At 35.4% G+C, this 24,814-nt stretch overlaps 1 pseudogene; it reads left to right on the forward strand.

The window, feature by feature from the left end:
- Positions 1-23,639: 23,639 nt before the first annotated feature.
- On the forward strand, positions 23,640-23,729 carry LOC143651088 (U6 spliceosomal RNA; annotated as a pseudogene).
- Positions 23,730-24,814: the final 1,085 nt, after the last annotated feature.

A 24,814-nucleotide genomic window follows, 5' to 3' on the forward strand; every position in this document is an offset into this window, starting at 1 on the left:
TAACATATCCTGGTATATTCCTAGTGTGGCAGTGGATTCCTGATCCATCATCAGAGCCACAGAGGGTTTTATTGGACAGCATTGTTCTAGAGTTTGCATTTTTGGCCGTGCCTAAACAGTTGTTCACTTTTGTAAAATGTGGATAATAACCCTCCCTGTAACGTGCCCTGAGGATTAATTAAGACAATAGATGCCATGTGCTTAGCAAAGTACCTTAAAAGTAGCAAATTTACAATAAATGCTAGCTATAATCATTATAATTCCCACAGAATCAGGCATTGAAATCGGCATTTCTCGGAGTCCAGCATCGTTTCCAAGTTGTAATCTTATTTCTCACAGTGACTGTTGGGACCAACATCGGGGTGTGGATAGAAGGCTGTCCAGTAAAAGATGGGAATGGAACACATGAACAGAATAATTAAGGCTAGAAAATCTGGATCAAATCCACTGTATTGAATCCTTCCCCCAAATTGGTTCCCAGCATGCAACAGGAGCCAATAGTACATAAATTTCCAGCGGGAAGATTGTATCTCACACTTGGGTATCCTCCTTAGATCTTCAGTTGTAGTCAACAGAGAAGGTACCTTCCTCTAGAAAGCTAGAGAATAGCCTAGTTCTAAATGCCAAGGAGCCAACCAATAGAAACCAGGAAGAAGAGGTTTTGGGAGAAGGAAAGCAGGACAAAACTTCTAAGGCAGGAATAATTTTGGCCTGCTTGATGATAAAATATTTTCATCTTAGCTAGAGCATAGTAAGTGTGCAGGGAGTAGGATGAGATGAAGTAGAACTGTCCAAGAAATTATTAGGGCAGTTAGAATTTCATTCTAAACTTCATGAGAAAACTTTAGGGTGTTTTAAGCAGAGGCATGACACCATTTGATTCATTTATTTTTCAAAATTCATTTAATTTAAATTAATACATTTATTTTTTTTAAGATCTTATTGGTTAGAATGTGGAGAATAGACTACTATGGCAACAGCGGCAATGGGGACATATGAATGGATTAGCAACGTATTTTGAAGGTCATTGCTGATGAACCGAATGGGGGAGTAGTGCAAAAAACATGACCATCTAAAATAGAGAGGGTAATCCTTGAGTTCTTGATCATGTAATGCTGAACTATGTCCATTTATATACTGAATTATCTATTGTCATTGTTTTATACATCTCCTACACTAACTGTACTTATACCATAGTTCTCCAAGACTTGTACCTATTTCTGCCATTTGTGTATCTGACTACATCTTCACCTAAGCAGCTGATTTCTATAAAATTGCCTCCAACTTTTCTCTAAATTTGCCTTGTCTGCTGCTCTGGCTCTGATTTCTGCCCATGGACACTTTCTAGTCTGCCAACCCCATGTTTTGTTTGTCTGATCATCTTCACCAAGACTCTCACCAGGGGTGGGTTGCTGACTTTCCTCTAAGTCCAGACTTCTCACAGTTGAATCTTTTTACCTGACCCAAGAACTAGTAAGGTAGATTAGCTCAATTTCCATTCATATTTAGATTTTCAATAATCTAAAACTAGTTAGATTTTCATTTGAAAATAAAAATCCTTAATTATTTTATTAGAATCTCCTAATGCGCAGTCTTTGTCCTTAAAAGTTAGCAATCCAGTTAACTTATGAAATATAAACTCTATACAGTAAACCAATACCTTTTTCAATCAAAGAGATTAATGTTATCAAGTCCTCATCATATATTCTTGCTTATCATCTTGGCAAACTACAGATGTAGATTAAGACTTAATATTTTTAATCAAAAATTCGAAAAGTTATTATATATAATATGCCGGTTTGAAAGGATGTATGTCCCCTAGAAGAGCCAGTTTTAATCTAAATCCCATTATTAAAGGCAGAATAATCTCTATTCAATACTATATATTTGAATCTGTAATTAGATCATCTCCCTAGAGATGTAACCCAATCATGAGTGGTTGTTAAGCTGGATTAGGTGATGACATGTCTCCACCCATTTGGGTGGGTCTTGATTAGCTTCTGAAGCCCTATAAAAGAGAAAACGTTTTGGACAATGAGAGATTCAGAGAGAGCTGAGAAGAACGACATAGCCACGAGAAGCAGAGAGCCACAAGCTGTGCACTGTGAAGTCAGCCTGAGCTCCTGTTGTGCTTCCCTGGCCATGTTCCAGAGGAAGCACTGTGGGATGCTTGCAAGTCAGTGCCAGTCTATCTAGTGGAATCCTGAAAGACTGAACCAGCACTTGTCTGTAGCTCACTCTCCCTGAACTAGCCCTGCAGGCAAAAGCAGCTGTCAGGCAACTAAGCTGTGTAAGGAACAACTGAGTCAAAGCTGCCTAGAACAGAGGATTATCACTTTAAATCATAAAATAAAGCACCCAGAAAGGGGAAAAAAAAAAACTATCTTTTTTCACATAAGAATGAGAGGGGCATTCAAATTCCTGTAAACTAGGAAATTCCTAAGGACACAAGCAAGCACAAGCACAAGACAAAACATAGGTACAGAAATGAAAGAGAACCCTGCACTTCAGATTCATGTTAGGATGATTTCCTTGATAGGTGGGCTAAACTCTGAAGGAGAGCACTGGCCAATGTAGAACCACTTTGCAAAGACTGTGAAAAGTATACTAGCACTCAAAGAAATCTTTGACGTATCATGAAGTGGATACAAACCTAAAGAACAGAGAGCTCATGGACTAAATTCCAGAATTAACACCTTAACATATTAAATGTTCTGTGTGCAAGAAAAGATTACAAGACAAAGGAATAGAAAGTGATGGCCTATCCAAAGGAACAAGATGAAAATCCAGAAACCATCAATGAAGACCAGACTTTGGACATACAAGACAGATAAAGAACTTAAAAAAAAATTCTCAATATCCTCAAGGAGATAAAGACAATACAAAGAAAGAGCTGAAGAATATAAAAAAAAACAATAAAGGAACAGTATGAGAATGTCCACAAAAGGGATAGAAATTTGAAAAAGGAACCAACAGTATTACTGGAGTTGAAGACCACAATAACTGAAATGAAAAATTCCCTACATAGTTTCAACAGCAAAATACAACTTTCATAATAAAGAAGTCCGAGACAATACCACATTAAAATGATTCAGTCTGAGAATCCCAAAGGAAAAATAATTTTTTAAAAGTGAAGAGAGCCTAAGAGACCTGTGATGCACCATCAATATACACATTATAAGAATTCCAGCAGAGAAAAGAGAAAGGGATGGAAGAATTATTCAACAAATAATGGCAAAAATCTTCCCAAATTCAATGAAAGTCATGAACATGCACATTCCAGAAGCCCAATGTACTTGAAACAGTCTAATCTCAAAGAGAACAAGACTCAGACACATCATAGATAAGCAGTTGATTTCGAAGGACTAGGAGAGAGTTCTGAAAGCTTCAAGGGAAAAGAAATGTTTTAGGTACAAGGAAGTGCAATATACAAAACACAGAAAGAAAAAATTGACCAAAAATCTTATATCTGGCAAGACTGCCTTTCACAATGAGAGAGATATTAAGGCATATCCAGATGAACAAAGCTGATGGAGTTCTTCACAACTGGTTTGCTCTAAAAGCAGTACTAAAGGGAAATCTTCACACTAAAGGGAAAGAGAACCAGGCAGCGGATCAAAGTGGCATAAAGAAATAAAGACCTCAAAAAGATAACCATATGGATAATTATAAATGCCAATGCTATTATATTGTATTTTTAGTAGGTATGATGGGAAGTTTATAGCTGTGAATACCTACATTTAAAAAGGGGTGCATGGGTAGTATAGTGGTAGAATGCTCGCTTTTCATGCAGGAGACCCAGGTTTGATTCCCGGACCATGCACCGCCCCCGACCCTGAAAAAAGAAAAAAGATCTCAAATCAGAGACATAGCCACAAAACTAGAGGATCGAAAAATAGAAGAGCAAACTAAGCCAAAGTGAGCAGAAGGAAGGAAATAGCAAAGATTCAAGTGGAGGTAAATGAAACAGAGAATTAAAAAAACAATAAAGAGAATCAACAAAACCAAACGTTGTTTCTTAGAAAAGATCAATAAAATCAACAACATTTAGCTAGCTAACCAAGGAAAATAGGGAGAGGATACAAATAGCTAAAATCAGAAATGTAAAGGGGGACTTGACTACCAATTCCACAAGAGGATACTATGAACAGCTGCATATAAACAAATTAGATAGCCAAGATAAAATGGTAAATTCCTAGAATTACACCAACTGCCTACATGGATGCAAGAAGAAATAGAAGATCCAGCAAACCAATATCTAATAAAGAGATTGAATCAGTTATCAAAAACCTCCCAACAATGTAAGCCGAGGACCAGATGTCTTTACAGGTGAATTTTACAAATTTTGCAGAAAAACATTCCAAGAGGAATTAACACCAATCCTGCTCAACCCTAAACCTGCTCTATGAGGCCAACAGCACCCTCATCACAGAGCCACATACCACAAGAAAAGAAAACTACAGACTAATATTCCTTATGAATATATATGTAAACATTCTCAACAAAATACTAGCAAACCAAATGCAACAGCAAATTAAAGGAATTATAGAACAAGATCAAATAGGATTTATTCCTGGTATGCAAGAGTGATTCAACATAAAAAAATCAACTGATGGAATATACCACATTAAGAAAACAAAGAGAAAACATTATCATCTCAATTGACACAGAAAAGGTATTTGACAAAATCCATCACCTCTTCTTGATAAACACACTTAGAACACTAGGAATAGAAGGAAACTTCTTCAACATGATAAGAGGCATATATGAAAAGCTTACAGCTAGCATCATACTCAATTGTGAAACACTGCGAGCTTTTTCTCTAAGATCAGGAACAGGGCAAGGATGCCTGCAGTCACAATGATGACTCAACATTATATTGGAAGTCCTAGCTAAAGCAATTAGGCAAGAGAAAGAAATCAAAGGAATCCAAATTGGAAAGGAAGAAGTAAAATTTTCTTATTTGCAGATGACATGATCCTATGTATAGAAAATCCTGAAAAATTCACAGCAAAACTCCTAGAGCCAATAAACAAATTCAGCAAAGTGACAGGATACAAGATCAACACCCCAAAATCAGTAGTGTTTCTATACACAAGCAATGAATGATCTGAAGAAGAAATCAAGAAAAAATCTATTTCCAATAGCATCTAAAAAATAAAATATGTAGGAATAAATCTAATGAAGGATATAAAGGACATGTACACAGAAATCAGCAAAGCATACTTAAATGAAATCAAACAAGACCTAAATAAATGGAAGTACATTCCATGTTCCTGGATTGCAAGACTAAATATCATTGTTCTAGTTTGCTAGTTGCCAGAATGCAATATACCAGAAATGGAATGACCTTTAAAAGGGGGAATTTAATGAGTTGCTGGTTTACAGTTCTAAGGCCAAGAAAATGTCCCAATTAAAACAAGTCTATAGAAATGTCCAATCTAAGACTTCCAGGGAAAGATACCTTGGTTCAAGAAGGCCGATGAAGTTCAGGGTTTCTCTCTCAAGTGGAATGGTACATGGCAAGCAAAGTCAGGGCTTCTCTCGCTCATCTGAAAGGGCACATGGCGAACACAACATCATCTGCTAGCTTCTTCTCCTGGCTTCCGGTTTCATGAAGCTCCCCGGGAGGCATTTTCCTTCTTCATCTCCAAAGGTCACTGGCTGGTGGACTCTCTGCTTCGTAGTGTTGCTCTTTCTGAATCTCTCTCTTTTACAAGAATCCAATAAACCAATCAAGACCCACCCAAATGGGTGGAGACATGTCATCCCTTAATCTAGTTTAACAACCACTCTTGACTAAATCACATCATCCAGGGAGATGATCTGATCACAGTTTCAAACATACAGTATTGAATAGAGATTATTCTACCTTTATGAAATGATATTTTTTTGTTTGTTTTGTTTTGTTTTTTTCCATTCTACATATGCAATCAGTAATTCTTAACATCATCACATAGATGCATGATCATCGAAATGATATTTTGATTAAAACATGGCTTTTCTTAGGGGGCATACCTCCTTTCAAACCAGCACAATCATTATGTTGTCCATTTTGTCCAAACTATTGACAGACTCAATGCAGTCCCAATCAAAATCTCAACAGCCTTCTTTACAGAAATGAAGAAGTAAATCATCAAATTTATAAAAAGCCCCAAGAAGCCAAAACCATTTTAAAAAGGAAGAACAAAGTGAATGGTCCACACTTAGCAATTTTGAAACATATTGCAAAGTCTCTGTAATTAAAACACAAGAACACACTTATAAAGACACGGAGACTATGGAATTAAATTGGGAGTTCAGAAATCAACCCTCACACCTTTGGCCAATTCTTTTTGACAAGGGTGTCAGGTCCACTCAATGGAGAAAGAGTAGTCTCTTCAAGAAATGATGCTGGGAAAACTGGATATCAATATACAAAATAAAGAAGGTTGATGCTTACCTCACAATATAACTCAGAATGGATCAAAGGCCTAAAGATAAGAATTAAAACTACAAAACTCATAGAAGAAAACAGGATCATCTGCATGACCTTGCATTAGTCAATGGAAAGCTAGACTTTTACACCAAAAACACAAGAAACAAATAAAAAATAGATAAATGGGACTTCATCAAAATTTAAAATGTTTGAGCATCAAAGGGCTTTATCGTGAAAGTAAAAAGACAATCGATTCAATGGGAGAAAATATTTGGAAACCAAATATCCTATAAGTGTTTTATACCTAGAATATGTGAAGAATCCCTACAACTCAACAATAAAAAGACAAACAACCCAATTAAAAAATAGGCAAAAGACTTGAACAGACATCTCTCCAAAGAAGATATACAGATGGCCAGAAAGCACATGAAAAGATGCTCAATATAATTAGCCATAAGGGAAATGCAAATCAAAACCACAAGATACCATTTCACATCCATTAGAATGGCTCCTATAAAAAATGAAAAATTACAAGTGTTGGAGAGGATGTGGCAAAATAAGAAAAAATATAAATGCACTTCCTTGTAATTTCAGCCAATTGTCCATTATTGGATTTAGAGACACTCTGGTTATTTTGGGGAAAATATGTAGAGACTTTCTAAGCAGAGGTGGTAAAACCTGATCTCAGTAGAAAAGAATTTTACAGTGAGTGATTTTATAATAACTCTGAGGCTAAGCTGTGAAAAAAACTGACCAGGTGACTAAATATGTAGAGAAAATATTAAAGTTTCCATCTATGTCTTTTCAAATGAAAATGTTAAGTCTGTTTGAAGTGATACTAAAGAAGGCAAGACATAAACTAGTCATCTTGTTTGGATAGAAAAATCCCTGCTTTCAGAGAGCAAAAATGTGTGAAAGTGACCCAGAAAAGATCTCTGCTTTGGATAACAGCCCAGCTTTCTGCCTCTTGTACTGGCTTCCAGGCAGCCTGACTGCAACACTAAATAACAATAAGAACTGAACTAAGGAGAAATGAGAATGAGAAGTGTGAGCAATAGAAACTTTACTTCTCTTTATGTAAAATTTTCCTTCATCAAATTCTTCTCAACAGTTTGCCTAGTATGAATCTGCAAAGAGTAAAACTGTATAAAATGAAATAAACCCCCTTGCTTGGTTTCAATCATGTCTTGAGTAAGAGGCTTACATTGATACATGCAACAAACTGGGAGGCCCTCAAGGGCATTATGCTGAGTGAAAGAACATCGATATCAAAAGGTTGCACTTTGTATGGTTCTATTTATAGAACATTCTCAAAATGGCAAAACTATAGAGAGGGACAACAGATTAGCAGGTGTCAAGGCGCAGGGGTGGGGAGCAGAATGGCGGGGTGCAAATGCAAGCAGGAAGCATAATGGATTTCTTTTGTGCTGATGGAACAGTTCTGTATCTTGATTGTGGTGGTGTTAGCCTGAAACTATACATATTAAATCACATAGAACTACACACACACACACACACACACACACACACACACACAAATCAAGGCAGGTTAAAAATCGGTGATAAATGAATTAGGTCTGTAATCTAGTTAACAGTAATATACTATGTCAGTGTCCCGGTTTTGATATTATACTACAGCTATATGAGATGTTGCATTGAAGAAAGTTGAGTGACGGGTACGTGAGACGCTACTATTTTTGCAATTCCCTGTAAGTTTGTAATTATTGCAAAATGCAAAGTTAAAAAAATAAAAATAAATAGTAAAACAAAGTTTATATGAATGGAGGTTTAATATCTAATCTTTGGTTTGTTGTTAACATTTGCTTTGAATTTCATAATTCTCTGCTGTCCTTACTCACATCCCGTCTTGTGTCCAGACACTTCTAGCCATTTTTCCATCCATGACTCTGGTCTTGGTTTGGTGCGATTCTTTTTCCCACAGGAAGTCCAATTATATAATTTTTTGAGAAAGTTTGTAATTTTATTAAAAATTGAGTTACTGGAAGGATACCTTGAAAGTTATACAGTATTCAACCAACTTACTAGTTCTACCACTCACACATCACTGCCTTCAAGAAAACACCAGGGTTCCCAACATATGACCTTACCAGTAGCTTGAAATAACCAGAGAACTGTTATCTGGTCATCTTTCATGAACTACTTTTCATTATTTTTCTCCTGGGGAATGTCTCTCCCATATGATTTCCTATCACAACCTCTCCTGGAATTAAGGAAGCTAAATGTTTCTCTGTTTTATTTCACACATAAAGCAGACCCTCCTCGTTAACTTGTTAATTTAATTTGACAGAAAATATCAAAGTCAGAATTTTTACATTTAGCATTAAATTTGAAACTGCCTTTTGAGCTAATATTTCTATACAGCAAACCAAAGCATTATTATGCTACGTATAACTAACATAATTTTTATTTTATTTTATTAGCATAATTTTTAAAAATTTAGTAAAAGGACATCTGTTAGTGAAAGAGACAATAGTATTTATTGTACCAGGTAGGGCATCTTAGACACATTGATTTGTTTGTCCAAAATTTCTTGTTTTCTTGAGAAATGCCCTCTCACCTACAGGGTTAATGAGGCTGCCATTTTCAGAGCTTCCTTAGATGTTTTTGGGCAGGTTGGTTGTTAGCCTCTCTTCTGATGATTCAGTGTTATCACATTGACAGCTTGAAATTGGTCATGGTGGGAGTTTTTACAACACAGAAATCAGCAAGCACGATAACTTGATTTTTTTTTTTCTGGAGATCCAATTATTAAATGTTACCAGCACATCATTGCCTTTAGGACACTACGATGTCCCTTTGACATTTATAAAGATATGGACATCTAACTCCAGCTGAACCAATTAGTTCTTCTGTAAGTTATGAAACTGGAACTGAGAATAAGAGCCTATTTCTTTCTAGTGGCTGAAACAGTAAGAAGTAAACCTCAGGAGGCAGTGGAGAGAAAAGAGGCAGGTTTATTGTCATTTGGATCAGAGAACCAAAGCAAAAGGTCTGTAAAGAGAGAGATAAAAGAATGAAATCAATGGACAGAGAGGAGTAGGACTGAGAGATGGCTAGATAACTTAGGGATAGTTAAACCCCTCCTGTTTATTCCTGAAAACCACCTGCATTCCTATCCATGGATTTGATTAAACTCTCTGTTGCCATTATAATAAATCACTCAGTGCTAATTTTATTCAGATCAAGTTTCTAAGTTTTGTAATCCAAAAGAGTCCTAATTAATATGTGACCCTCTAATCTTTATTAATTTGATCTGAAAACTTCAAAGCCTCTTACGTAGTGGTTCCTGAAAATTTTCCTGTTTGCCTCAGGGACAGCAATATATGTCAATTAGGAATTTGATTTCAGTGTCTATGCTTCAGGTGTAACTAATTCCACCTCTTTGCAATCTGGCCTCCTATCATTCTTTTTTACAAAACAACAAAGTAATTTTCTCTTACTCAACTCACTTTCTGATATTATTTTTAATTTTCTAAATTTAAATCATCTTTTTTCCCATATGTTTGAAATTTTAATCTCCCATGCCACAAATTTGCCATCTGGATTTGTGAAGATAGTACTAGGAGAATTGGATCCAGTGCAAAATCAAGGGGTTGGCCTTAAATAGAAACACGGACAGTTTATATGCATAAGCATGTAGAACACACGTAGGCTCACAGATCTGATGGAGAAAGGATGTGGTTATTATTTCTAGTGGCTTGTTTTCTCAGTGAAAAGAATTAGGGTCATCTGAGAATTAAGATGAGAGAACAGGTGTTTTAGAGGTTTGAAGAAGGGGAAAAGGAGCGAAATAGTGCTAAAGTGGAGCAGTGCGTTGATAAGAGAAATATAAAATTGCCAAACAGGATCAAGGGCCCACTTAGGAACTGTGGCTTTAAAGTTAGGGTGAGACTTGTCACCCTGATATTTATTTCCTCAGGCACCTTTAGCTTTACAAATGCAATTGTGGAGGATTGGTTTTAACCAGGTCTGGGGTTTTTGTCAGACAAACATAACAAGGAAGACAAGGGCTTGGAACATGAGGTGTATTCAAGTGACTATAATGATGGGTCATGAATCTAAGCTATTTAAGAAGGAAGTGAGTACATTGGGACAGTAGGAGGGCCAAAGGATGAGAGATCTGGGTGAGGTTGAATAATGTTGGATCATGTTATAGAGGAGGTGATGATCAGTGAGATGCTTGAATTTGAGATTATGGACTGTTTGTAGTTTCTCAGAGAAACGAGGTGTGGCTTTTGTTAATGGAGTAGGTGACAAGATTAGGGAGGAGAACAAGACCATTGGAGGTGAGAAGATCAAGAAACTAAGAGACCAGAATGTAGGACATGCACTCAATGCAGATAATGAAATTGCCAACAAGTTAACTTATGTAGTACTGCTGAAAAAGTGAGCCCGGTGCTAAAATCTATTAATGAGAGTGACAGAGACATTTAGATGACTGTAACAAAGAGGATAAAGACAGTATAGTCTTATGGAATATGCTAGTTAAAGCCATGTAGTCACCCTAAGATTTTAATATTTTTCATAATTTTTTTAACCATAGAAGAATATTTTGGGAACTGGCATCTCTTCTGGTGAAGATGTATTTATCCGAAGTTCAATAGCATCTTCAGTTTCAATTCAACTTCTTTTTTCTTCCATAATTGCAACTAAAGTTAAATGCAATGATTTTTATTTTAAATAACTGGTACATTATATGGAATCAAAATTAAACCCTAAAATAGGACTAGCTTTGGCTAAAATTTTAAAAACTGAAAAACTCCATTATATATGACCAGAAGCATTAAAAACAGAGAAACTAATTCTTCCAACATAAGCACTTTGAGAAATTAAGTGCAGTTCCCATTAATACCATCTCAGAAAGTTAAAGAAGAGGTTACAGAATATTTATATACTTCAATAATTCCACATGAATATAATAACCAAAGAGAACTGTTGGAAATTACCCAGATGAGGCAAAGCTGTACTTGATTTTTGTTACCATAGTCACAGTTTTTATATGTATTGATATTTAATGAAAAGTTAAAAAATTTATGCAATGGTTTTAACAAGAAATTTTTGAGCAATTTCCAGCATATAACGTTTGACTTTAAGTTTTGTGATTAAACATAAAGCTTGTAAGGTATATCTGTTATAAGTAACTTCATTTGATTCATAGTAAATGTTTATTGTAGAAAACAGAATTCCGTCATTTAATATATAAATAAGCTCAACCTTATGTTAATTAACTTTATGTTAATTAACCCACCATTTTATACCCGTTCAATTAAAATAGAAAATATCTGACTGAATATTCCACACTTTCTCCCTGCAGTCAACTTGAAATTGAAAATTGTCACTGGACAGTGTTAATCCAAACATAACTTGAAGCTTCATTCTTCCTCATTTACATTCCCATTCTTATAAAATTATGTCTATCTGATGAGTAAAACATATGGATTAAAAATAAATAAATAATAGAAAACAAATATTAAAATAAATTTAGTAGATTGAAATGCTAGTGATCAATGAAAGGGAGGGGTAAGGGCTATGGCATGTATGAACTTTTTCCGTTTTTCTTTGTATTTCTTTTTCTGAATTGATGCAAATGTTCTAAATGATCATAATGATGAATAAGCAACTATGTGATGATATTGTGAGTTATTGATCATATATCAAGAATGAAATGACCGTATGGTAAGAATGTTCATGTTTGTATTGTTGTTATGTTTAGAAAAAAAATACACTTAAAAATAGATGCAACCTTAAATTGTGGAACTGTAACCCATACCGATGCTTTGAAATCTGTTCTATAACTACTTGTCAAAATGTACTTTAAAAATCTATTGCTCTTTTATGTATATTATATTTCACAATAAAAAATGTTAAAAAAGAAAAAAAAATACGTCTATCAGTCTCTCTATCTAGCTATCACATGATGCAGGATATAGGGTCAGCCTAACTGTTCAGATCCCAGTTTAATACTGACTACTTCTATGACCCTTGGCAAATTATGGAGCCTCTACATATCTCAGTTTTCCTATTTGTAAAATGGGGTTAGTAACAGGACATATCTCCTAGGGTTATTGTGAGAACTAAATGAGTTAATATATTCTAAGCCTTTAGAACAGTTCCTGATTAAGCTTACATAAGCTTACACAAGCTATGTAAGAAATTACTCTCATCTATTTACCCATCCATCCTTCTACTTACATATTTGCATAAACAGATTTTAAAATTTATGTCCCCCTAAAATACAAATGAATGTTTGTATTTTACAACATGTTTGGTAAGATATTCAGCTTTTAATTTCTTTGCAACCTTTCATAGTGCCTGCTTTTTAAAAAACATGTATGTGCACTTATACAAAAGCAAAGTTTCATTTTATATGAAAATAATATAAGTAAGTTGATTTGGAAGAAAATTTAAGCACAAGTATGATGAAGAAAGATTCTATTAAAAAAAAGTGATTGGGGGCGGGCCGCGGTGGCTCAGCGGGCAAAGTGCTTGCCTGCTATGCCGGAGGACCTCGGTTCGATTCCCGGCCCCAGCCCATGTAACAAATACGGAGAAACAGAATACAATAAAACAAGAAAATGTTTCCCTTTCTTCCTTCCTTCCTTCCTTCTATCCTTCCTTCCTTCTCTCTGTCTTTCCTTTAAAAAAAAAAAAAAAGTGATTGAGGAATGAAATAAAATAAAAAGCCCAGAAATAGAAGCTTGTGTATATGGGAATTCAATAGACAATGAAGTTGGCGATGTCAGTGGGGAAAGAACAGCTTCTTCAATACTGTTGGGGTCTTTGGGAAAAAATTAAGTTAAACCCCACTTCATGCCAAAATATCATGTCTGATATTTTACAGGCAAAGGCATAAAATCCAAAAGGAAAATTGTATTAGTTTCCTATTGCTCGTATTACAAATTACCACAAACTTAGATAAATGTTTTTGTTACTGTAGAGTAGACCCTGAGATGTGCTATTCAGATCTACCTTCAAAACCAGATTTATTGCCCAGCTGCTAAAACTACTGCTAGCTGACAGCCCTCAAGTGTCAGATCCTCTTCAAGAAGTATCAGACTGAAGAGAATGCCTCACCCAAGGTCAAGTCCCTTCCCAGGGCCATCATGTCCAATAGTCAACACAGAACTATGAAGACCTGGATCCCCATCCTAACTTGTAGCTGCCCTGGGGAGTCTGCCCAGTTTCAGAGCTTTTGGTGGTGTCATCTAGGGCCTCATTGAGAGCCAGATAAAGATAGAAAGCACCCCTTCCCCACAGAAATCAATAATCAGTTAGGAAATGGAAGTAGAAGGATCTCATTCACAACTGCAACAAAACTCACAAAATAAGTAGGAAAAAATAACAAGAAATGAATAAAACCCATATCGTGGAAACTATACAATTTTCTAAAATATAAAATTCAAAATTTAAATTGACAGAGAAAATACAAAAGCTCCAAGATGGGGGAAGATAATGTAATAAAGATGCAATTCTCCCATAATAATCTTCAACATCAAAGCAAGTACAATGAAATTCATGGAAGGATTTCTTAGAGAATTTGATAAGCTGATTCTAAAGTTTATTTGAAGAAAACACAGAGTACTAAAGATCGTTTGTATTATTTTGAGTACTTACTATTTTCCGTGAAGTATCATATAATTCTCAATGTAACACTACCATTACTCCCAACTTACAAGTGAGAAAATTGAGATTTGAAGAGACTGAATGACTTGCACACTGTCACAAAATGAGCAAGAGGGAGAGATTAATTCTGATCCCAGCTGATCTGACCCAGAGCCTGTGCTCTTAATCTCTATACTCCACTGCTTTCAAAGAAATGGTAGCCAATAAAATTCTAAAAAAGAAGAACAAAGGTGAGGGACATACAATTGTAGTGTAATAGCTATAATATTTAAAGAGTGTTCTGTATACACACAAATAGAAAATAAAATCATGAAAGGATCCATGGATAATTACGTGGACCTTGGTTTATGATAAAGGTAGCATTTCATATTTGTGGAGAGAGTATATTCTATTCTATAAACAGTGCTGGTATAATTAGAAAACATAAAGTTTTGAGGCAAGTTTGGAAAAAATTAAACTTTGAACTCTACCTCATGACACATACTACATTCATTAAAGGTCAAAATGTATTTAAAATTTTTTAAATATATAACAGGAATTTTTTGTAATCTTGAAGTGGACAGGTCTTCATAAGTAAGGCAGAAACTCCAGAAACCACAAACAAAACATTGACAGATTTGACCTGGTAAAAATTCAAAACTTTTACATGACAAAATATACTTTAAACTTAATTAAAACAGAAGTAAGAATATGGGATAAAATATTTTCAAGAGATATAAAAGACAAGTATCAAAAATAAAATGCAAAGAGCAAAAAGACCTAGGTACAGAGAAATCAGGGATCTGCCGAAAAACATCAGAAAGCCTAACTTACAAATAAGTGGAGCTCCAGAAAGAGACAAGGGTGGGGTACAGAAAAAAACATTTGAATAAAATAGTACTTGAAATTTTTCTAAATGTGATCAAAATTTTATACACAAAGATCCAGAGAGCTTAAAAAATACTCCAAACAGAATAAACATAAAGGAAACCACACCAAGACTCATCATAATAAAATTTCCGAAGACCAATGATTAAAAAAAAAAAAAAGCTGTTGGGGAGAAGAGACACATTATGCCCAGAGGACTAATGATGAGAATGATGACAGACTTATAATATGAATCTATTGCAAGCCAAAAGAAAATGGATCAACATATTTAAACTACTGAAAAAAAAAAAAAAGAGAAAAGTGGGGCGGGCCGCGGTGGCTCAGCGGGCAAAGTGCTTGCCTGCTATGCCGGAGGACCTCGGTTCGATTCCCGGCCCCAGCCCATGTAACAAAAACGGAAAAACAAAATACAATAAAACAAGAAAATGTTTAAAAGATGTTTCCCTTTCTTCCTTCCTTCCTTCCTTCTATCCTTCCTTCCTTCTCTCTGTCTTTCCTTTAAAAAAAAAAAAAAGAGAAAAGTGGTTAATAGCCATATTATATAAATCATTTTTTTAAATGAATAAAAGTCAAATGTTCACATGAGAAAATGTAGATATAGATGTAAATGGTATGTGTGCATAGGTGGGTAGGTAAATAGATAAGTAGATAGACAGTTTGATAGTTAAATGGATATAAGATAGATAAATATTTCAAGCAATTCACATAAAACAGAAATATTAATTGCCATTAAAATTAAAAAATATATGCTTAATCTTATCAATAATTAGAGAAATGCAAATTTAAGTGAAATATTATTTCTACCTACTTGTATAGCAAACTTCTGAAAAATTGATAATAGCAAATACTGCAATGCTTCAAAGGAATGGGCAGTCTTAGGAAGTACAACACCAGCATAAATCAGGGATATCTTTCAGGAATGCATTTTTTGGCAATATCTTTCAAATCTTTTCAAGCAACTTCATTGTTAGGGGTTTTCCTAGAAAGAAATACTTGCATTTGTGTACTAAGATATATTTTCAAGGATGTTTATTGCAATATAATATAGTATGGAAAAATTGGGAACAGATGCATAAATGTAAGATGCATACTTCATCCCCAAAAGTACACCTCTGAAAAAGAATCCTTTTAAAATTGAGCTCCTACAGAGTCTCTTACATTTCTGGGTGCTCTTTTATCAGTTTCTTGTGAAAAACCAAATATTTTTTGGAGAAAATGTATTAACCTGAGTAAACTCTAATCAGTTAGAGAATTGAGGGAAAGAGAAAGAAATTTATCACAGATGTACCAAGCATTCCCTCAAATATGAGTCACAATTAGAAGTATTAGAGATCATGGTTAACAGGCCCTTTAAAGAACACTTTAAAATATAACTCACTAAGTAGTATTTACAGAAACAATGAAAATAGCAGCAGTCCTAGTGTTAGGCAATTAGGTAACTTGGGCTTGGCTTGGAATACAGTTTCAAGTAACAGCATCATAAATAGATTTAAACTGAATGAACTCTCAATTTAGAAATTTGTGCTCAAGAAAATTCTATCAGATAATTTAAAAAGTGGTTCTATTTATGACAGATAATGATATCAAGGTTGCATTTGAAGAGTTTGGGTTACATTGTTTCTTAGTAATGTTAATAATGACAAAAAACAACTTATAAGCTAATATGTTATTATATAAATATATATCATTTTAAAAATGTATGACCAAGTTAATTGTTCTAGTTTGCTAGCTGCCTGAATGCAATATACCAAAAACAGAATGGCTTTTAAAAAGGGGAATTTAATAAGTTGCTAGTTTACAGTTCTAAGGCTGAGAAAATGTCCCAATTAAAACAATTCTATAGAAATGTCCAATCAAAGGCATCCATCCAGGGGAAGATACCTTGATTCAAGAAGGGCAATGAAGTTCCGGGTCTCTCTCTCAAGTGAGAAGGCACGTGGTAAAGACAGTCAGGGCTTCTCTTTCAGCTGAAAGGGCACATTGTGAACGTGGTGGCATCTGCTAGCTTTCTCTCCTGGCTTCCGATTTCATGAAGCTCCCTGGGAGGCATTTTCCTTCTTCATCTCCAAAGGTCACTGGTTAGTGGGCTCTCTGGTTCTCATGGCTATGTCGTTCTTCTCTGGCTCTCTCTGAATCTCTTCCATTCTCCAGAATGTTTCCTTTTTTATAGGACTTGAGAAACTTATCAAGACCCACCCAAATGGGTGGAGACATGTCATCACCTAATCTAGCTTAACAACCACTCTTGATTGAATCACATCTCCAGGGAGATTATTTGATTACAGTTTCAAACATACAGTATTGAATAGGGATTATTCTGCCTTTATGAAATGGGATTTAGATTAAAACATGGCTTTTCTAGGGGACATACATCCTTTCAAACCAGCACATTAATATTATAAGCAAACATTTGATTATTTCATCTTTACCCCTAATGATACATTTATTCATAGTGACCAAAAATGTATATATTTGGGGACTCATAATGAGAATGAAAGGTTACCTAATTTGGTCAGTCACCATATTTTAGGATAATAATTGATCATCAATAAGAGTGTTGTTAAATAAATTATGTAAAAGCCATTCTGTGGAATAAAACAGTTCTTTGCAACAGTTACAAAGAATGGGTTAGGTTTATATGATTTGACATGGAAATTTCTCCAAGACATAGTTAAAAATAAAAGTATATCTGTTTATACAAATAACAAAACAAAAAATAGATAAATAGGAACTCCTCAAAATCAAATGCTTCTGTGCCCCAGAAAAAAAGGTGAAGAGGCAGCCAATTCAATGGAAGAAAATATTTGGAAATCACGTATCGGATAAAGGTTTAGTATCCTGTATACATAAAGAAATCATACAACTCAACAACAAAAGAACAAACAACCCAATTATAAAATGAGCTAAAGATGTGAATAGACATTTTTCCAAAGAACAAATATAGATGGCTAAAAAGCACATGAAGAGATGCTCATTTTCATTAGCTATAAGGGAAATGCAGATCAAGACTACAATGAGGTACCACCTCACTCCTATACAAATGGCTGCTATTAAACAAACAGGAAACTACAAATGTTGGAGAAGATGTGGAGAAATTGGAACATTTATACACTGCTGGTGGGAATGTATAATGGTACAGCTGCTATGGAAAACAATTTGGCAGTTCCTCAGAAAACTAAATATCAAGGTGCCCTATGACCCGGTAATACCACTACTTATATATATACCCAAAAGAGCACGAGGCAGTGACACAAACAGATATTTGCACACTGATGTTCATAGCAGCATTATTCACAATTGTCAAAAGAAGGAAACAATCCAAGTGCTCATCAACAGATGAATGAATAAGCAAAATGAGGCATATACATATGATGGAATATTATGCAGCAATAAGACAAAAATGAGGTCCTGCAGCATATAACATGTACGAAACTTGAGGTCATAATACTGAGTGAAATAAACCAGGCACAAAAGGATAGATACTGTATGATTTCGCTATTATGACCTTGGTGAAGGTAAACTCAGAGGCTTATAATATAGAATATAGGGAAATTAGAGATACTTAGAAGTTAGAGATGGGTGAACAGTTAGCTAATGAGGTTGAACTTAAATGTAAGGGGGTGGATAGAAGTGAAGGCAGTTCATTAGTGGATTTATAAGTAATATTGCCATACTGAAAGTAAACATTGAAAGGGATTGAATAGAGCCATGTATCCCACTGATAAACATTACAAATATAAATAAGTTCTTGCATGTACTATTTCAAAGGCATGAATCTTGTACAAAGAGTCAATAACTGAGGAGTATAGGAGAAAAAAGTTCATGCATCCTATGGTCTATATTTAACAGGAAGACATCAACAGTATCACAGCAATACCATGGATAAATAATTGGAGGGGAAGAACAAGAGAGACGTTTGGACTTGCTGTTTGGTGAGGACGTATTGATGGGTTATTTTTCTCTTTGGAGCAATGAAAATTATCTACAATTGAGATAATTTGAGATAATTGAGAGTGTTGATGATTATACCATTAAGTGAGGATAATGTGAGACAGGGACTGTTGACTTTGGACATTATACATGGTGCCTAATGGATGAAGGTGGCTGAAGGATACATTGATTGAGAAGTAGAATGGTGAACTGTTGTGTGTGTATATACATGTATATATATGATTAAATATTGTGCAGCTACAGAATGGAACAAAGACATGAGGCATGCAGCAAGGTGAACATTGTGGGGAACATTATGTTGTACAGAATAAACCAGAAATAAAAGAACACATATTTTAGAAAATACGTACAAGAAAATTGGGTCCTAAATTGTAAGCTCTTATAGCAGTCACATTTAGTCTGGAGCTGTAAGTGTTATTTTTAGATTTTGAGATGCTGTGCTATATTTGTATAGCCTGGTATCGCTCTGGAACTTTGGCTATCTGTGTGACACCTAAGACTCAGAATTGGAGTTCTGCAGCCCTGAAAGTCACATTGCTACATAGAACACCTGTTAAAGAAACTGAAAAAGTGATCAAGCTTCAATTAAAGCTAAAAACAAAGTTGATCTGGTTGGAACTAAGGTAAATCAGAATCCAGGAGTAAGGATGACGTTGTTTCTATTTTAGAACTTCTTCTAGTGTATGAGACCAAAGGAAAAAAGGTTTATTTTGTCCAAAACCTTAATTTTCTGTAGTACATAATCTAACTCAACCTGTCTGGATAGTTCATTTAAACAACTAAGCACATGGAGCCCAGAATGGGTATGAGGACTTGTAATTCTGTATAGCTTAAGGTAATACCCATATATATCCTGGAGTATGATGGGCAGTTAATTAAAAAGTATTGAAAAAGTCCATTGAGGGATGTGAGAGAAAATGTGGTACTATTAAGCTTTAGTAGTAAACTCCTGATATTTCTCAAATATTAGGGACTCCTAAGTCAATAGACCAAGCCCTTGGTCTTGAGGCTTGCTCTTGTGAAGCTTATTTCTGTAGTAGAGAAACTAAACTTACCTATAGTTATACCTAAGAGTTACTTCCAGAAAATCTTTTTTGTTGCTCAGATATGGCCTCTCTCTCTCTCTAATCCCAACTCTGCAAGAAAAATCATTACCCTCCCCACTACGTGGGACATGACATCCAGGGGTGAAAGTCTCCCTGGCAACGTGGGGCATGGCTCACAGGGATAAGCCTGTGTGATCAACAATGCCATCCTGATCAAAAGGGGGAAAAGAAATGTAACAATATAAGGGATCAGTGGCTAAGAGTTCACATAGAGTTGAGAGGCTATTCTGGAGGCTACTCTTATGCAACCTGCAGCTAGATATTGCTAATTGCCACGGTGTGCCAAACCCCAAACAAAACCATTCCTGTTAACCCCAAAGAACGCCTAGGTAGGGCTCTGAGATTCTGCAAAAGTTTCATGTACTAAGATTAATTTCCAGAAACCTACAATCCCCAGATGTGCGTTTCTAGGAAGTAAACCTAGGCCAAATAAGTCCTAAAACCTAGAGAAGACACCCTCTCCTGAACACAACTAGTTCCATCCCCCTATCCTACATTGTCGACACCCCTTTCCAACATGAAAAAGATAGAATGTGCATAGCCCAAATACCTCTAAAAATTGGGAGAAGGACCAAAGGAGAGGGAGGAATTATAGCAGAGAAAATAGGATTTACAAATGAGTATGAGTGCTGAATTATTATATTGGTATTTCTTTTAGTCTCCAGTGTCTTGAATCAGCTAGAAGGAAAAACCTAAAATTGTGGAACAGTAATCCGTACCAAATCCTGATATCTGTTCTACAACTACTTGTTACAACGTACTTTGAAATTTATTGCTTTTTTGTGTACATGCTATATTTCACAATAAAAAAATGTTTTTTAAAAAGTATATCTGTTTATAAATTCAGTATTAAAGGCTCAAGAAAGAAATACAAAAAAGTATTTTCGGTGGTTACTTCTGGAAAAGGGAGTGAAAGTGGAAATAGTCAAAGAGGGACATTAACAGGTTGCTTGTATATTTTTTATTCTCTGAATCTTACAAAGAGCACATATTTGTGTATTGCTTATACAAGTTTTAATAGAAAAAATGAGATTAATATGAATATAATGACAAGGAAATATGACAAAGACACATTATTCATTTTCTAAATAATTTACAAAGCAATTTTTATTTACCTATACACACATCTATTTATGAATAAAATAGGTATATGTAAAAGTAAATATACTGCATATGTTTGTGTATGTGTGTGTCTATAAATGTTAGCAGGGTTACCTCTGGAAATGGGAATGGACTTGGAAAATGGAAAGACTTTCAGTGTTGTTTGTATTTGTATAAAATGCACATATTATCTGGTAACTTTAAAACAAATTTTATGATAAAACTTCTTCGCCAATAATTCAAAATACTCCTCCAATTGGCTTTAAACCACATTTCCATGTTTTTCTTACACTTCTGTACTTTTTATAGTCTTTTGTGTAGCTCAAGATGACTGTTTCCATAAAGCCATACTTAATCACCCAAGTCAAGGCTGCAGGTTAAGTTGTGCAGGTTAAGCTCTGGATAAGTGTATCTGGCCAGTGAAATGAATGGGAGCCCACCATGAGGATGAGGGACTCAAGCTCACCAATCCTGCTATCAACCCAAGACAAAAGCGCTTGCTAGCAATCACCCCAAACCCAGTCAAGAATGAACATGTTCTCCTATGAAGTCTTATGACTCATTTACCGTCTTTTACTACATTCATTTGCTAATTTTAACTCCCCTATTATGTAGTAAAATCTCTTAAGAATGGAAACTGTGTTTTATTATCTTTCAAGTTTTTAGGACTAATGTGAATTGGCCCCTAAATACCCGAAAAGTGAAAGAACATGACACACTGAAGAAGCATGAACCTTTGGCAAAATCTCTAAGTTTTGATTAATGCATAAACCTGACTGTGGCAATCCAAGGGTCGGGCCTCCTTCCTCAGGGAAGAAAAAAAAATGAACGAAGACTTAAGCATATAGCAGCCTGCATGACCCGGGCACAAACATTAAAGGTCCCCTCCCCTAATCCAACTCTGGTGAGACTCTGCTGAACCAAATCTCACAAAAGTCTACTAAAACCTGTGGCAACCAAATCTCACGGGACTCTGTTGAACTTTATAAGCTGCCCCCTTGGCACTCTTGCTCCTTTAGGTTTTGTGCAGAATGAGGACTTTCATTTCCCAACTAACCACCATAGTAGGAAGCTTCTCCTGTTACTAAGTGCCAAACTAAAACTTATGGGTAATTTTCTGCCTGTCGTATCAGTCTTGGGATTGTGCTGGCCTGGAACACGTTGACTTTAACAATAACTGAGGATCTCTGTATAGCAATAACTATTTGTCAAAACTTTGAGCTAAGTAGGCCATGAAAAGTGGTGTAAGACAAAATCCTACTTTAAAAAAGGGCAAAAAAGGCACGTTTATACCCATACTGAGACCAAAATATAACGTTATTGTAACTTAGATTGCCTTGTCTTGTGAATGTATGAGTGAACCGATAAAGGAAATGAGTGTTATTCAAATAGCAACTCATGATTGATTTTGAAAAACTCAAAGAGAAGACCATAATTTGTATATAGAGGCAAATTAATTCTGGCATGCTCTGTAAAAAGATATTTGGAACCATGAATCTTAATAGAGACATAGTCCAACTCCCTATATGGGCTCTCCTAATACTTTGTTGACTCTTGGGCTGTGATTTAGATCAGCAGGTGGTATGGAGCAGGCTCTAATCCATGGCCTACAGTCAAACCAGGCAATGTTGATTTATCTCCAAAGACTTCTGGGAGCTATATAACCAATAATCTCCAGGAATCATATTTCAGTATCTCAGTCAACTTAATCTTGCCAGTTTCCTGTATGATGTGTTTGTGCAAGTTACTGCATCAGTCACAGTAAATGTTTGATCTTTTCAGAGTTCCAGGACTTAACACCAGGATATCATGGAAATTAGAGAGTAGCTGGAATGAAAATTATTTGGAGAGAAACTAAATCCTTCCTCTATTTCTTAACCTAAAAGCCCATACTGATTAACTACAATCTCTTGACGATGGACTCTTACTTGATTGCCAGTGAATTTTATTTCTTATCAGCAAGATTGCCCAGGAAATGGATTCAGAGCCTTCTCATAATTTTTTTTTTTTATTAACGGAAAGAAATAAAAAAAAAAAAGAAATTAACACAACATTTAGAAATCATACCGTTCTACATATGCACTCAGTAATTCTTAACATCATCACATAGATGCATGATCATCGTTTCTTAGTACATTTGCATCGGTTTAGAGGATCTAGCAACACAACAGAAAAAGATATAAAATGTTAATATAGAGAAAAGAAATAAAAGTAGTAATAATAGTAAAAAACAAACAAAAAAACCCCTATAGCTCAGATGCAGCTTCATTCAGTGTTTTAACATGATTACTTTACAATTAGGTATTATTGTGCTGACCATTTTTGAGTTTTTGTATCTAGTCCTGTTGCACAGTCTGTATCCCTTCTGCTCCAATTATCCATTATCTTACCCTGTTTCTAACTCCTGCTGGACTCTGTTACCAATCTCATAATTTTTTTAACTTCCATAGAATAGGCCCAAGAACTAGCTCAAACCCAGGTGTAGAAAGCTAAATTACTCAATTTGCATCTTTAAAGTAGTACATTGAGAATCAAAGCCCCTGAAGGCATGCTTGCTTCCACAGCACATATACTAAAATTGGAAGGACACAGAGAAGATCAGCGTGGCCCCTGCGCAAATTCGTGAAGGGTTCCATATTAAAAAAAAAAAAAAACCTCTGAAGGCATACCATATTAATTTCACTAGATTTGACAGCAAATCAGCGTATTAAACAATATTGTAAGTAGAAATGGAAAATTTCCCACAGGGGTTATGAATGGGCCCCTAGACTTATTTCCATGTAACAATGGCCCATGGAGTCTTTTGCTACTCATGAAAGAAGGAGGTAAAGTTTCTCTGCCCCCTGCTTTTTCCTACAATCTTTTCACACTACCCACTCCCTTCCACATACGCCACAGTTTTCCCAGGATTTCTGTGTTAGCCACAATTCATCCTGGTACTGGGGGAATCTCAACATCATCTTTCTACAGTTTTTCCTCTCATTCTGCTCCACACTAACTTTAAGCATGAAATTCAGCCACTTTTCCTTGATTTCTATTAAAAGGCATTTCTCATGACTTTACAAAGACTCTACTGAAGATTCCAGGGAATGGAAAATATAAATAACCTAAAGTAGGATATTTGGCTTATCTGTTCTTAAAAATATTCCCTCCACTCATTTCTACTTACTTGGATTGCAACTTCCAGTAATGCTACTCAGCTGGTTCATATACCCACATGATTGTCCTGGACAATTCATGTATCTCAGGGCCACTGAGGTTCACCCCAGCCTCTACCCTAACTGGAGCCTCTCTATTCATATCCCAAGGCTCACCATATGCTCTGCTCACTGGTGGGCCATCTACCTGCCTCTGTAAGGAGAAGGGACTAACATGAAGATTCTTTCCCCACCGATAATGCCATCCCTTTGCTAGAGTCACTTACCATTTTATGCAATAATTATTCCCTCTGTAACTTTGTTCATCCTTTAAAACTTAGTTTACCTCCCATGGATTAACTCCCCTGATCCCTAATCCACAACCTTCCTGCTCCTGCTTCTACTCCTGTCTAGATCAATTGTCTCTTCTCAAATGTACGTATCTTAGAAACTTCTTCTCCCTAGAAATCATATACTCCTCAAGGAAAGGAACTAAGTCTCACTCATTTTTAAATTCCCAGAGCCTAACATAATACTGATAATATAATGTGGATTTAACAAATTTTTTTTGAATTTTGCAAACATCAGAA

The sequence above is a fragment of the Tamandua tetradactyla genome, chromosome 11 (genome assembly GCF_023851605.1).
Source record: "Tamandua tetradactyla isolate mTamTet1 chromosome 11, mTamTet1.pri, whole genome shotgun sequence".
NCBI lineage: Eukaryota > Metazoa > Chordata > Mammalia > Pilosa > Myrmecophagidae > Tamandua > Tamandua tetradactyla.